This window comes from Pinus tabuliformis, chromosome J (assembly GCF_031772625.1).
Source record: "Pinus tabuliformis cultivar Carrire ecotype Pingquan chromosome J, CPIR1, whole genome shotgun sequence".
Lineage (NCBI taxonomy): Eukaryota > Viridiplantae > Streptophyta > Pinopsida > Pinales > Pinaceae > Pinus > Pinus tabuliformis.
The window spans coordinates 105862983-105878593 of record NC_142295.1 but is presented as its reverse complement, the minus strand read 5'-3'; the positions used below and the strand labels follow the sequence as shown (position 1 = coordinate 105878593).

Here is a 15611-nt window from a genome sequence, read left to right as displayed (position 1 = left end):
GTTAGAGGGAAAAAGGGAACTAACATAATATAAAGAGGTGATGAACCCCAAACTTGATAACCAATATTAAGTTATGGAGTCACAAAGAGTTAGAGGGAAAAAATAACTAAGATATTATAAAGAGGTGATCAACCCCAAACTTGATAACCAAAATTAAGTTACAGAGTATAAACATTGCTAAAATAAGAAGAGCTTCCATAATCATTTATCTCTTTTAACGAGTGTTAAGGAGAAAATGAACATTGCTAAAATAAGAAGAGTCTCATAGTAAAATTGTGCATTGGCCTACATTATTTAGTTTTCCCAATACTCAAATCCAAGAACCTTCTTGACCTATTAAGGCAACAAAACTATGGTGATCACCCTTCTCTCAATTCTCTTCTAGCATAGAAATAATATGTTAAAGGATTTGGATTAATTTTGGATAGACAATATTAATCTTAGTGGATGTTAATTATCATCATTATTACTAAAAATTAATTTAAATTGTAAATATATAATTAAATTATCAAAATATTTTATTTTTTCAAAATATTGGTAATTAAGTAATATTTTAACTATGTTTTTTCTTTTCTTTTTTAAATAAAAAGATGAAAATATGTGTTACTGCCCAAAAAGAAAAATTGAATTTATTTTTTTAACTCATTTTGATATATTCATTTGATATGAGGGTTATTTCAATTAGTAGAAGTCCCATTAGTAAAGCACTCTGTCATTGGGAGGTTATGGGTTCAATTTTCCTTGAAGCCTTTTGGGTTAGGCTCACATGGAGAATAAGGATAGTATCAAAAATACTATTATCTCCAAATTTAAGGATGGAGAATAAGGATATTTTCAAAAAGACTATTATCTCCAAATTTAAGGATAAATTGTGGGAGGATAAGGAGCTAGAAGAAAAAAAAGAGATATTATAAGAAGATCATCAACCCTACCCCTTGGTAACCAAAACCAAAATTAAGAAAACTATGGTAATGTTGGAACACTTCTTTCCTTTCTTTTTATCATAAAAATAAAAACAAATTATTCAATATATACATTTATCATCTCTCTTAAAATAAAAAATAAAAACTAAATATTTATAAAATAAATCTCCACAACATTAAAAAAATTCATAAATACCTAAAAACCCAACTAGAAGAAATAAAGTTTCTTTAAACCATTCTTATTAAACCAAAATAAGCTTCAACCATCATCAATGACAAAGAAAGAATCAACTCCTAATTTTAATCATAAAATTTTATATATATATATATATATATATATATATATATATATATAATAAAATATGTAATTAAATAATTCTTAATTTTTAAATATGTAAAAAAATATATTTTAAAAATATAAATTTATTCAATTAAGATACTCCTAGATATAAAATTACTAATTCAATTGGTCCATATTAAAGTGATATATTAGATATGATAAAAATATATTCCTACCAAACTTTATATATATATATATATATTACTTTTTATATTTTATTTAAAAAAAGATCACTCCATTTAAAAGATCTAAAATGTTAAATTAACCTTTCACTGCGTCAAGCAACGTAATGTAGATTTGATTACGATGTAAACTAGGGGATTTGTTTGTTTCATATTTTTTTCGAGAGGGCTTTTTTGAAGTCAATGCTGAAGGCCTTACACCTCACGGCAAGCCAGGGATCGAATCGCCCCTGCCTCCGCCTGTCCATACCCAAATTCCATTTATCCCAATATCACCAGCTCTACCGAATCGAACCAATGGCGTCGCTCCAACTTCGTCTCGTCCTGATGGCCATCGCCATCGTCTGCTTCTTTCAATTGCCTGCAAATGCTTCAACGCAGAGGCGCACGAGGGCTCTTGTTACTCAGATCACCCAAGACCCTGCGACACTGCTCTACACCGTCGAAATCCGGCAGAGAACACCTGTGCGGATTCAGCGTTTAGTGGTAGACATCGAGCAGGACTACATGTGGGTACGATGTGACAAGAAAAGCTACAGATCTTCCACTTACACCCCGGTGGCCTGCAGTGCGCAGCTGTGCAAATCTTATTTGTATTCGGGCTGTGGCACCTGTTATGCCCCCCATGCCCCCGGCTGCAACAACGATACATGCGTCGTGCCCGGCCTAGGCACCGACAGTTTCGAACTCGGGCAGGATGTCGCGGCTCTTCCTAGCACCGACGGTTCGAATCCCGGCCCCCTCGTCAGGTTCCCAGACCTGGCCTTCGCCTGCGCTAGCAAAGGAGACCTCTCCGGTTTGCCAAGCGGGGCGGCTGGCGTCACCGGAATGAGCTCGTCCACGTTGGCACTGCCAGCTCAGCTCTCCGCTGCGGCAGGCTTTGGCCGCAAGTTTGCCATGTGTCTGCCAAGTTCCAGTGCACCGGGTGCTCTCTTCTTTGGCGACGGGCCGCTCGTCTTCCTTCCGCCACCTGGCAGAGACCTCTCGCTCGGGCTCATCCAAACTCCCTTCATCAAGAATCCCGTCTACAGCAGCGCCTTTTACATCGAGGTGCAGGGAATAATAGTGGGCGGTGTCCATCTGCCGGTCGACAAGGAGAAGTTACGAATCGACTCGAGGGGCCGTGGCGGCACCAAGCTGAGCACCGTGGCGCCCTACACGCAACTCGCCACACCCATCTATAACTCCCTCGTGGGCGTCTTTACCAGCTTGATGAGGCAACGGAATGTATCGCGCGTTGCCTCTTGTCATTCCTTTCGGTGCGTGTTTTGACTCGAGCGTTGAGGGGGCCGTAAGTGTTGGGCCCAACGGTGTCCAGACAAGCGGTGTGGGGTCCACTCGCGTGGGGCCTGGCGTGCCAGAGATCAACCTTGTGTTGCAGAGCAACACTACCATTTGGAAGATCTTTGGAGCTAACTCCATGGTGTCTGTTACTGATAAGGTGTTGTGTCTGGGATTTGTTGATGGAGGGGAGGATCCGGTGACATCCATTGTGATAGGGACGTATCAGGTGCAGCATAATCTGCTCCAATTCGATTTGGCCAACTCCACACTCGGCTTCTCCTCCTCTCTGCTCTTCCGACAAACGACGTGTTCCAATTTCAACTTCACGACTTCCGCATGATGAGTCATTTTCATATGTAATAAGCTGTTATAATAAACAATGAGCACCATAAATAAGAGAGATTTCTCACATTATGTTTAATTACCGGGTACAGGAATATGCGTTTTTCTCTCTGCAGGGGCGTATCAGATGCAGGATAATGTGGTCCAATTCGATGTGGCCAACTCCACACTCGGCTTCTCCTCCTCTCTGCTCTTCGAACAAACGACATGTTCCAATTTCAACTTCACAACATCCCCATGATGAGTCGGTTTTATGTGCTCATGGTTTACATTTACCAATATCAATGTCCACCCATGCAAAAATGTATGAGACAATGAATAATAGAGGAGGGAAAACAGAAGAAATAATAACCAAAGTCAATATTATAAATATTGAAAGAGATGGTCATATTGTTGGCCTTTGTTTAACTATATGTATGTAAATAGAAATTTCTTAATCTAATTTATCTTTATCTCTTTTTTGAACTCTATTTCTAACGTTACCAATGACATAACCAATCCGCCTCCATAAAATTCACGATGGAGAAGGAAGAGAATGGTTGTCTTCTGTTCTTGGATGTCCTCATCTCGAAGAAGGTGGATGGTTCCTTTTCTCATCAGGTGTTTAGAAAGAAGACGCATACTGAGCAATACTTGCATGCTTCGTCACATCATTTCCCCGCTCAGAAGTTAGGAGTTCTTAGCACTCTTGCCACCCGTGCTGTGAGAATTTCAGATAAGGAGAGCCTGGAAACTGAGAAGGCTCACCTCCTTGATGTTTTTGAGAAGAATGGTTACAATAGGCACCTCGGTCAAAAAGCCTTCCTCAAGGCCAGGAAGGAGCCTTCAATCCGAAAGGTTCCTAAGGATCATGTTCTAGGTGTGAACCTTCCTTACATCCAAGGGACCACAGATAGGATTGCGAGGATTCTAAGGAAGTATGATGTATCCGCAACTTTTAGACCTCTCAATACTATCCGTGGCTCCCTCAGGTCTGTAAAAGACCCGGTTGACCCTAAGAGCATGAAGGGTGTCTATATCATTCCCTGTTCCTGTGGGACCCCCTATATTGGTGAAACTGGTCGTTCTATCAATCAGCGGATCAGCGAGCATTCCGCTGACTTAAGACATGGTAGGACCAAGTCCTCGGCCCTGGCTGAGCATGCAGGGAAGACTATGCATCATGTATGCATAGAGGAGGCTCAAGTCATTGCCAAAATTCCGCAGTTTCACCATCGCAAATTTAGAGAGGCCCTGGAGATTGAGAAAAGGCCGAACAATCTTAATAGGGATGATGGCTGGAAGATTAGCCGTTGCTGGGTCCCAGCCCTGTCTTCCTAGCCTCCTCATTCTCCTTTGTGTTAGTCTCAAGGTTTCTGTCCTCCTTTGTTTCTCTTTTGGCAAGTTTATCCTATTATTTTGGAGTATTTAAGTCATTCGGGCTTCCTGGTGAATTAACCTTAACCTGTTTTTGATTCTTTTGGGCGATTTTTTAATTAAATTTGATTTTTCCTTATTTCATTATTTTTTCTATTATTTTTCTATTATTTTCCTAGAATCGAGTTGGCCTTTAGCTTATGTCTATTAATTAATTTTATTGAAATATTTATCATCAAAATTAAATATGGATTATTAAGGTAGGTTTATGGGTATATTATGATATATTAATAGTATTAGTGTGAGTATATTTAAACTTAAAATATTGATTTAATATTGAGTATTTAACCATTGGGTTTTATAGATATTTACGATTTATTGGTTGGGTCTTTAATAACCCTAAAATCTGATTTTTACCATAAGGAGCTAAATTCTAGGAAGAATTAAGAGTTAACAATTTATTTGGAATTATATATTATTCAGTAGATCATTTAATAAGCATATATAACTTACTAAATTTAATTTTGGAATAGACCTTTATATTTAAATAATAGATAGAAATAATATATTCTAAAATTTATTACCATTATTACCATTACCTAATAAGGTTTATTACTTTGTAAAAATTATATTAGAATAATATCAAGTATAAATAAATGCGATATAACCATTAGATTATTAGATAGGGTACTACTTAGAACTCTCTTAATAATTAATTAATATTAGATTTATTTATTACTTATTTTTAATTAACGCCTTTATAAAAAGTTATAAAAAACTATATAAAAAATATTTAAATATTAATTTAACTAATTTGACTAGGGTCATTGGTCAAAATTAGCCGTTGGTATTATTAACCCTGGAGTCTCTGCACCTCTATTTAAGCAAGCTAGGCCAGATTGGTTCTTCAACTTGTCCTGACGATGAACCACACTGGTTGGTTCGAAACGCGTCGACAAAAGATTGGTTATGTGATTTTGCCGAAGATTATCTAAACAATGTTATGGATCACAGAAGTCTAAATTCCTTAATAAGGTTAGTAATATCCTGATAATATCATTATAATGATTATTTTTTAGTTTTATCTATATGTGATGTACTTAAATATAAGTATCATAAATGGGGATTTTATTATAAGTGATTATAAATGTTAATTTTTTCCTACATTAATGTTAAATTATTATCAGTATGGATTTTATAGGTTATTATACATATTGTTTTTTTTAATATTATTATTAAGTAGTAAAATGAATTTATTTTTGATAGGTAATAAGGGTTTAATAGGAAGGATTAATAGATTAGATGGTTTTTATCGTATAAAAATTGTAGGCAAAGTTTTTAAATAGATGAACATTGAATTTTCACAAATTTTATAAATGATAAATTGTGAAATTTCAAGAAAGTTGTAAAATAGTAAGGGGTAGCCTTCTCAAAGATTAGGCCTCAAAAGCCTTACTAAAATAATATAGAGTTTCAAAAAAGTAAAGTAATTAGATTTGCAAGCGCTAAAGTTTTGAAATCTAGCAAATAAAAAAGAGACAATGGTAGGGTAGGGTAGGAATAAACACATTTGTGAATTACATGATCTCTATTCAAGGTTTGATTGTATCAACCTCGTATCATTATTGTAAGGTAGTAAGGGATATTTTCATAATTAACCTTGTGTTATCAAGACAAAAAAGTATTAAAACTAACCCTTATAGAGCAAGATCCCAAGCAAGTTTTGGTTTCGAGACATCTAGTGGCCATTGTCATTAAACCAACTTGATCCATAAATATCAAACTAGACAATGGATTGACATTTTTTAACATTCAAAGAAAACACAATTTAGTGAAAGCGTTCTAACAACAATGATATTATATATAAAATCGAGAGAATGAGCTTTGTTAGGGTTTTGAGTAGTATTTTATGAAGCTTTTGACAATACCAGATTCATTATTGTAGGAAGTATTACCTTCCAGCCTCATGATTTTGATAGGAGGAATGAGTGTCCCTGAGGGGACGAGAGGGATCTTGTCATGCCCCCAGGCCTACGGTAGTCTTCCAACCGTGTCCGGCGAGGTGCGGCACCACCGTGTACTTTCTTTTTAACAATACTTGCACACATGGACTACGCCTTTCCACATTAACATACTTAGTTTGTGTTTCGCAACCAAGTAAAATGCATTAACCTTTATACTTAATGAAGCCCATACACATTCATTATCCAATATGCAATTAACCAGAACAATAACAATTGCACACAAGTATAAAGGGAGGGGCAACTCCCGAACAAGTCTGCCCGATAACAATATATTATGATAATCTTCAATAATACATCATACAAGTGTGCCTGGCAAAATCCAAGGCCAACACTTAGAAATATTTACAATCAAGGCAAGACAGCCTTTACAACCATATGCCAACCTCACTCGGTAGGAGGGTGCTCACCCGAGACACCAGAACTCCTCCAACTCGGTTCTGCACAAAACTGCCTTAAGTTCACCCTTCGTTTCACCCACGTCAAGCTCCGGTAAAATCTGCGCACTTATCACTTCTGCGCATGAGATGTGCGCACTTTAACTGCGCCCTGTTTTACCCCTGCTCCAATCGTAGAAGAGAGAATGCGTTGATCGAATGATGATCCAAATGAAGCTCTGCGCCATCCATATATACGCTTGCTTGCCATTTGGTGAGGGGGTGTCAAGCCATTAGGCCGACCCCATAAAAGTGTTTTACAAGCCCCTGCCTTATTATTTTGCAGGTCGGCCTTTGCCCATGGGCAAAGCCTCCCCTACGCCAAGTATAAGGCTTCGGCCTTCTTTCATTTCGCATTATTCACTAAGTGTTTCGCCGCACTTAGTTTATCGTCGCATTGTTCGTCGCAGGTCCGGGTACCGCCGTTCACCACCGCCCGCTCGTCGCACGGGTCGCCCGCCCATCGTGCACGGGTCGCCCACGGGTCGCCCGCCCATCGTGCACGGGTCGCCCGCCTGTCCGTCGCACGCCAGCTCGTCGGGCGACTCTCGCCTGCTTGCCGCATTACCAACTCGCTGCGCCTGTCCATCGCATGCCAGCTCGTCGCATTGTCCGCCGGGTTGTCGTGCCCATCGTGCAACCGCACCCACACCAGCTCGTCGCACTGTCCGTCGGGTCGTCGTGCACGGGGCGCCCGCCCATCGTGCAACCGCGCCCACACCAGCTCGTCGCACTGTCCGCCAGGGCGCTCGCCCATCGTGTAACCGCGCCCGCACCGGCTCGTCGCACTGCCCATCGGGTCATTGTGCACGGAGCGCCCGCCCATCGTCGCGGGGCCTTACATACTCCTCCACCTGAAATCGTTGTCGTCCTCGACAACATGTCATCCCGGTAATTCTTCACCAAGACCAACATCATCCATGATGTAGACTCCTCCATATAAGGCAAACATCCCTGCAACATATATAAAGCTCCATCTCCATCATGTAACACCTTAGTGACCAAATTGTCACCAAGACCACCATCATCCATGATGTAGACTCCTCCTTATAAGGCAAACATCCCTGCAACATATATAAGGCTCCATCTCCATCATACCAACTATGTGTAAAACTGTCCATGCTCAGGTCCATGGAAACCCCATCCATCTGCAGCATGTCATGATGCTTGATGCCAAGCCATCCCTGCATCATCAGTCATACCTGCTCAACATGTTTGAGGGCTCACTGCCATGAGCAGCTAACAATGAGCCCCATCTTCTATGTCATCTAAGAAGAAAGAAGGGCCAGGAAGTTTCCTCCCTGACTCTCATCCACCCATGTGTCAGATTGATGTTGTGTCCTCAAGTAGTTATGCACAGCTTCAATCTCTTCACATGTACATCCAAGCTCACCTAGCTTGTCCTTTGTCAACTGAAAGTCATATATGCCCATAGCATATCTGCAAAAGTCCACTATCCCAGCAGGATCTCTACCCTCATAACCTTCATCAACCACTGCTTTTGAAGTAGCACTCGGGCTTGCTTCATTTGCAACTCCATTGTGAAGATCATCAGTAGAAGATGCTCCCAACAAGTGTCTCCATGTTCGTGAGGTCTTCTTCTCACCTTCTCCATTTTTCTTCCCAGCTCTTGCAACGAAGTCAACAAGCTTCCTTTCCTTCGTTGTTTGAACCACACTCCCAAGTCCCCTTTGCTCCACATCCTCATGCTTCACATTTGGATCTTTGGGATACAAAGTCATAGAAGCCATCCTTGGTCTATACCCCAAGCAACTCCTTCTATTCATCGGTACCATCATGTTCTTCCCTTCAGCTGTGATCAAGAGAAGATCCCGGGTCATCATTGGTATGGCTTGTGCAAGCCTCATAAAGTCCAGCCCCAACACCATAGAATGATCATCCATATCCACAACTCTCAAATCCAACTTTCCGAACCATGATCCTACCCTTACCTGAGTGTTTTCCAATACCCCATCAACAACCCTAATGGAAGAGTTAACTGCTTTGAAAGCACTACATTCCCTCTCCATCTTTGCCTTCTTTCCAAAAGAATTTGCTGCATTTCTGCTCACGAAGCTATAAGTAGCTCCCGTATCAATCAAAGCTGCAAATCTCTTGCCCTTCACGGTTACCTTCAAAGTTTTTGAAAGTCAAAGTTACAACGTGGAGGTTCATCAACTAACGAAAATAAATTAATATTGATTTTTTTATTAATTAATTTTTTAATTTTATATTTAAAATTGTTGTACTATTAAATATTAAATTATAAAATTAATTAATTTATATATAACTAATTTTACAATTTTTTATTTTTAAAAAATATATTATTAATAAATACCAGAGTAGTTTTTAAGTGATTTTTTAGAGTTTTCTAAATAATTTTGTTAGAATTTGGTAAAATAATTGTGGCTAATTCTTGATTCGTGTTGTTTAAAGTGAGTTTTTGGCTACATATATGGATTCAACATCCTCAAAAACCCTTGAGACACTTAGGTTGTGAAGAGTTCTTTTGGCAAACTTGTGATTTCAATAAATCCATACCAAATTATAGACAAATTAGTTCTTTTGACCCAAACTATTATAAACAAGCCTATTTACGAGTTAATTTCCAAAAAATAGCACCTAAAGATTACTCAATAAATATATTATAAATATTTTTATTTTCATATCCAAATGATATAGATCAAAAGAAAACTGATACTTTTGTTGTCTCAAATATAACCAAAACAACGTTAATGCAACAAATGCTATAGTTATTAGATTATTTAAAGTAAAATATACAATAAATTCTATTAATAGTTTTTGGATTGAGCACTTTGAGTTTGAAGATTGATAAGATATTTATTTATTTTTATATCTTCATGAAAAATAAGTGTAATATGCAACTTAGCTGACTTTTATGCAAAAAGTTATCTATATATATATATATATATATATATATATATAATTGACATAATAGAGTTTTTTCATAAAAATGTTATAAAATAAAATATTTTGATTTTGAAATGAATTATAGTTTTTGGATATGTGGTATTGAGAAGGCATATGATGTTGTAACAAAGGTTAAATTATTATGAGACTTGGCCAATAAATATTATATTTTATATTTATTCAATTTAAAACCACATAAAAAAACCAAATACAAATCGTGATCAACCGATTAGATAACACCAATTTACATTCTAAAAAAAAATTGTTTTTTCAAAATTTTAATAAACTTGTATTAATATGAGCAGTGTAAACATTTCAAAACTAATTGAAATTTAAATCTTTTGGACCAAAATAAAAACCAATATAAAGATAATACTAAAAATAATATTACTTCCAAATTTGAAGAGAAGCTATGGAGTAATAAAGAGTTAGGGGAAAAAGAGAACAAAGATCTTATAAAGAGGTGATAACCCCAAACTTGATAACCAAAATTAAGTTATGGAGTCAGAAAGAGTTAGAGGGAAAAAATAACTAAAACATTATAAAGAGGTGATCGACCTCAATCTTGATAACCAAAATAAAGTTATAGAGTAATAACGAGTTAGAGGGAAAAATGAACTAAGATACTATAAAGAGGTGATCAACCCCAAACTTGATAACCAAAATTAAGTTATGGAGTCACAAAGAGTTAGAGGGAAAAGGTAACTAAGATATTATATAGAGGTGATCAACCCCAATCTTGATAACCAAAATTAAGTTATAGAGTAATAACGAGTTAGAGGGAAAAAGGAAGTAAGATATTATAAAGAAACAATCAACCCCAATCTTGATAACCAAAATTATTTTTCGATCTTGACTAGTGTTAAGAAGAAAATAAAAAGAGCTTCCATAATCATTTATCTCTTTTGATTAACATTGCTAAAATAAGAAAATTCTCATAGTAAAACTGTGCATTGGTCTACTTTATTTAGTTTTCCCAATACTCAAATCCAACAACCTCACGGCAAGCCAGGGATCGAATCGCCCCTGCCTCCGCCTGTCCATACCCAAATTCCATTTATCCCAATATCACCAGCTCTACCGAATCGAACCAATGGCGTCGCTCCAACTTCGTCTCGTTCTGATGGCCATCGCCATCGTCTGCTTCTTTCAATTGCCTGCAAATGCTTCGGCGCAGAGGCGCACGAGGGCTCTTGTTACTCAGATCACCCAAGACCCTGCGACACTGCTCTACACCGTCGAAATCCGGCAGAGAACACCTGTGCGGATTCTGCGTTTAGTGGTAGACATCGAGCAGGACTACATGTGGGTACGATGTGACAAGAAAAGCTACAGATCTTCCACTTACACCCCGGTGGCCTGCAGTGCGCAGCTGTGCAAATCTTATTTGTATTCGGGCTGTGGCACCTGTTATGCCCCCCATGCCCCCGGCTGCAACAACGATACATGCGTCGTACCCGGCCTAGGCACCGACAGTTTCGAACTCGGGCAGGATGTCGCGGCTCTTCCTAGCACCGACGGTTCGAATCCCGGCCCCCTCGTCAGGTTCCCAGACCTGGCCTTCGCCTGCGCTAGCAAAGGAGACCTCTCCGGTTTGCCAAGCGGGGCGGCTGGCGTCACCGGAATGAGCTCGTCCACGTTGGCACTGCAGCTCAGCTCTCCGCTGCGGCAGGCTTTGGCCGCAAGTTTGCCATGTGTCTGCCAAGTTCCAATGCACCGGGTGCTCTCTTCTTTGGCGACGGGCCGCTCGTCTTCCTTCCGCCGCCTGGCAGAGACCTCTCGCTCGGGCTCATCCAAACTCCCTTCATCAAGAATCCCGTCTACAGCAGCGCCTTTTACATCGAGGTGCAGGGAATAATAGTGGGCAGTGTCCATCTGCCGATCGACAAGGAGAAGTTACGAATCGACTCGAGGGGCCGTGGCGGCACCAAGCTGAGCACCGTGGCGCCCTACACGCAACTCGCCACACCCATCTATAACTCCCTCGTGGGCGTCTTTACCAGCTTGATGAGGCAACGGAATGTATCGCGCGTTGCCTCTGTGATTCCTTTCGGTGCGTGTTTTGACTCGAGCGTTGAGGGGGCCGTCGGTGTCGGGCCCAACGGTGTCCAGACAAGCGGGGTGGGGTCCACTCGCGTGGGGCCCGGAGTGCCAGAGATCGACCTTGTGTTGCAGGGCGATGCTACCGTTTGGATGATCTTTGGAGCTAACTCCATGGTGAGTGTCAGTAATAATGTGTTGTGTCTGGGATTTGTTGATGCAGGGGAGGATCCGGTGACATCAATTGTGATAGGGACGTATCAGATGCAGGACAATCTGCTCCAATTCGATGTGGCCAACTCCACACTCGGCTTCTCCTCCTCTCTGCTCGGCGGACAAACAACGTGTTCCAACTTCAATTTCACAACATCCACATGATGAGTCAGTTTTATGTGCTCATGGTTTACCTTTGCCAATATCAATGTCCACCCACCCATGCAAAGAAAGAGCATAGCTGCAATGTATGAGACCATGAATAATAGAGGAGGGAAAACAGAAGAAATAATAACTAAAGTCAATATTGGGTTAGTTTCATCAATTCAAAGAGATGGTCATATTGCTGGCCTTTGTTTAACTAGATCTATGTACATAGAAATTGGATTAGTTTCATAAATTCAAAGAGATGGTCATATTGCTGGCCTTTGTTTAACTAGATCTATGTACATAGAAATTGGATTAGTTTCATAAATTCAAAGGGATAGTCATATATTGCTGGCCTTTGTTTAACTAGATCTATGTATATAGAAAATTCTTAAACTAATTTATCCTCATGTCTATTTTGAACTCTATTTCTAACATCACTAATGACATAAAGCAGGTTAGCAACATCATAATATCATTATAATCATTAATTTTTAGTTTTATCTATTTGTGATGTACTTAAATATAAATTATCATGAGTATGGATTTTATTATAAGTTATTATAAATATTGATTTTTTTCAACATCAATATTAAATTAATAATAACTATGGATTGTATTATAGGTTAATATAAATATTAATTTTTTTTTTCAACATCAATATTAAATTAATAATAACTATGGATTGTATTATAGGTTAATATAAATATTAATTTTTTTCTACATTAATTTTAAATAGTAAAATGAATTTATTTTTAGTAGGTAATAAGGGTTTAATGGGAAAGATTAATAGATTAGATAGGCTTTTATCCTATAAAAATTGTATGTAAATCTTTTGAATAGATAAATATTGAATTTTCACAAATTTTATAAATGGCAAATTGTGAAATTCCAACAAAGTTGTAAAATAGTAAGAGGTAGCCTTGTCAAAGGCTAGGCCTTGAAAGTCTTACTAAAATAATATAGTGTTTCAAAAAAGTAAATTCATTAAATTTGCAAGTGATAAAGTTTGAAATATAGCAAATAAAAAAGAGACAATGGTATAGTAGGGTAAGAATAAGCACATTTGTGAATTACGTGATTTTTATTCAAGGTTTGATGATATAAACCTTGTATCATTATTGCAAGGTACTAAAGGATCTTTTCATAATTAACCTTGGATTAGCAAAGACAAAAAAGTATTAAAACTAACCCTTATAAAGCAAGATCCCAAGCAAGTTTTGGTTTCGAGACACATCTAGTGGTGCTCGTCATTAATCCAACTTGATCCACGAATATGAAACTAGACAATGGATTGATGTTTTTTTAGCATTCAAAGCACACACAATTTAGTGAAAGCATTCTAACAAAAATGATACTATATAACCATAACCTCATATTTAAAAAAAATAAACCATTAATAATAATAACGATCCCATGAAAATATCCTAAAATTTTAAATAACAATTTTGCATTAGAGATTTCAAATAAATAACTATACACCATTAACAATTTTTTCTTGGTTTAAATATTATGCAAATAATGTAAGCTACTTGACTAGGTAGAAAACATCACAATAATATCTTCTATTGAACCTTCAATATCAATGCTTTTGAGTTTATCAACAAAATGATCTTTTTTTTGCCTTTTAATTCATGTCTTGTGCAAAGATTTGGTATGCAAATGCTTGTGCAACAATGCACTTGATCTATAGTGAAATGAGGTATTGGACAATTCCTAAAACATCGTGGGTTGAAAGAATTTTTCAACTTTGTGACACTTAGAAGATGTAAACCAATTTCTCTTAAAATGCCCCATATACACCCACATTAAATCAAATTTCAAAATATTTTTTTACAATACTAATATTTCAAACTTTTTAACTCATCAAACTTGTGGTAATTTAGAAATACTTTTCTTAAATTTGTTTGACCATGAATGAATTGTAAATCAAATCAAGTGATTCATTCCATTTCTTAAGGTATTGTTAACCAAATTTGATCTTAGTGCACATTAAGCATAGTCATCATAACATAACATTCCACATTTAGTTATTTTATTAATTTTTTAAGATTATTAATTTTTATAGAAAAATAATAATCTAGGAAGGCTAACTTGTGAAAGCCAAATAACCATAAATGTGAGTGCAACGAATGAAAATTTGTTGGCCTTAGAGGGATTGAGTTGTGAGCATTAGCAAGGACTAAAAACTACATATAACATCACAACTGTGTTGGAAAGAAACTCATTGGAATCATAAAGGGAGATCCCTTTCTAGTTCTTTTGGAATCAAAAGAAACATGAATATGCTTTTTCTAGCCATTCAATTAAGCCTTGGTTTTCAAATTGAGTTCGATTTAGTGGCCATTGTGGGAAGAAATACACTCTTTTTTGGGAAAATCTCCTAATGTGATTGATTTGGGTCTTCTTCTCACAACAAGTCTCTAAATAGCATTAATTTCCCACACACATAATAAGTCATCTTCTTCCTTGTGTAGGTAGCTCTGCCTACTCACTTGAATGCAATGTTCAAAGGACCGAACTGGATCGATTGGTTCAGACTGGTCTGAGGCAAAAACAAGTTCGAACTGGTGACTTGAACTGTTTTTGCTCGGTTCGATATGGTAAAGCCAATTAGAGCGCAACAAGTGGGGCCTGTTTTGATTTTTTTTCTTTTAATTTTTGTCTTAGCTGGGTGCTAGCCTAGAGTAGGTGCCTAATATTAAAGCATATAACCCCACTATTGCTATGCATTTCATGGTAATCTTAAAATTTTAAGTAAAAGGATGAAAATGAAAGATAAAGGAGAATGTCACTTTTTTTTTAGAATTTAACATTAACATGAAATGAATCAGGGTGTTTGAGAGTGGTTTTGACCTCATAGATCTCACTCAAAATCTAGCAGAATTAATAGTTTTCCAAGATTTTAGGATTGGGGGGATTGCAATGCTACATTGGATTTTCTCATGTACAAGGGTATGTAACTAGTATTTAATCAAGAGAACCAAGCCATCTATGTACCTTGATGTTAGTGGCATTGGTTGTTGAACTCCTCTATCAAGAGGCTACTAAAAAAATACCAATCATTCAAACAAAATCTTGACTTGACATGCTACGATTTTTCTATCTTATTCTAATGCTTAGAGGGTGATATTAATGATGAAGATCCCAATATAGGTAATGGTTTTATTGATATGTAGATATTTGTTGTATCATAATTTCTTTGGATGCTAGAGGCCATGTGGAGCTTGTTTGCTGATACATTTTCAGTTTGGAGGTGGATTGCACTTGATGCTGTTTTGGTCGTGTGCACCCTTACATGCTATATAAATGAGAACTTTTTATTATTTGTGTATAAATGGTTTGGATTGATATGGATGCACATGAATATATATGTTTTTATTTAAAATTTGAAT

At 37.5% G+C, this 15611-nt stretch overlaps 2 pseudogenes; both read left to right on the top strand.

The window, feature by feature from the left end:
* Positions 1–1653: 1653 nt before the first annotated feature.
* On the top strand, positions 1654–3144 carry LOC149225748 (putative aspartic proteinase GIP2 pseudogene; annotated as a pseudogene).
* Positions 3145–10909: 7765 nt separating this feature from the next.
* LOC149225747 (putative aspartic proteinase GIP2 pseudogene) lies at positions 10910–12234 on the top strand (annotated as a pseudogene).
* The last annotated feature ends 3377 nt before the right edge of the window (positions 12235–15611 follow it).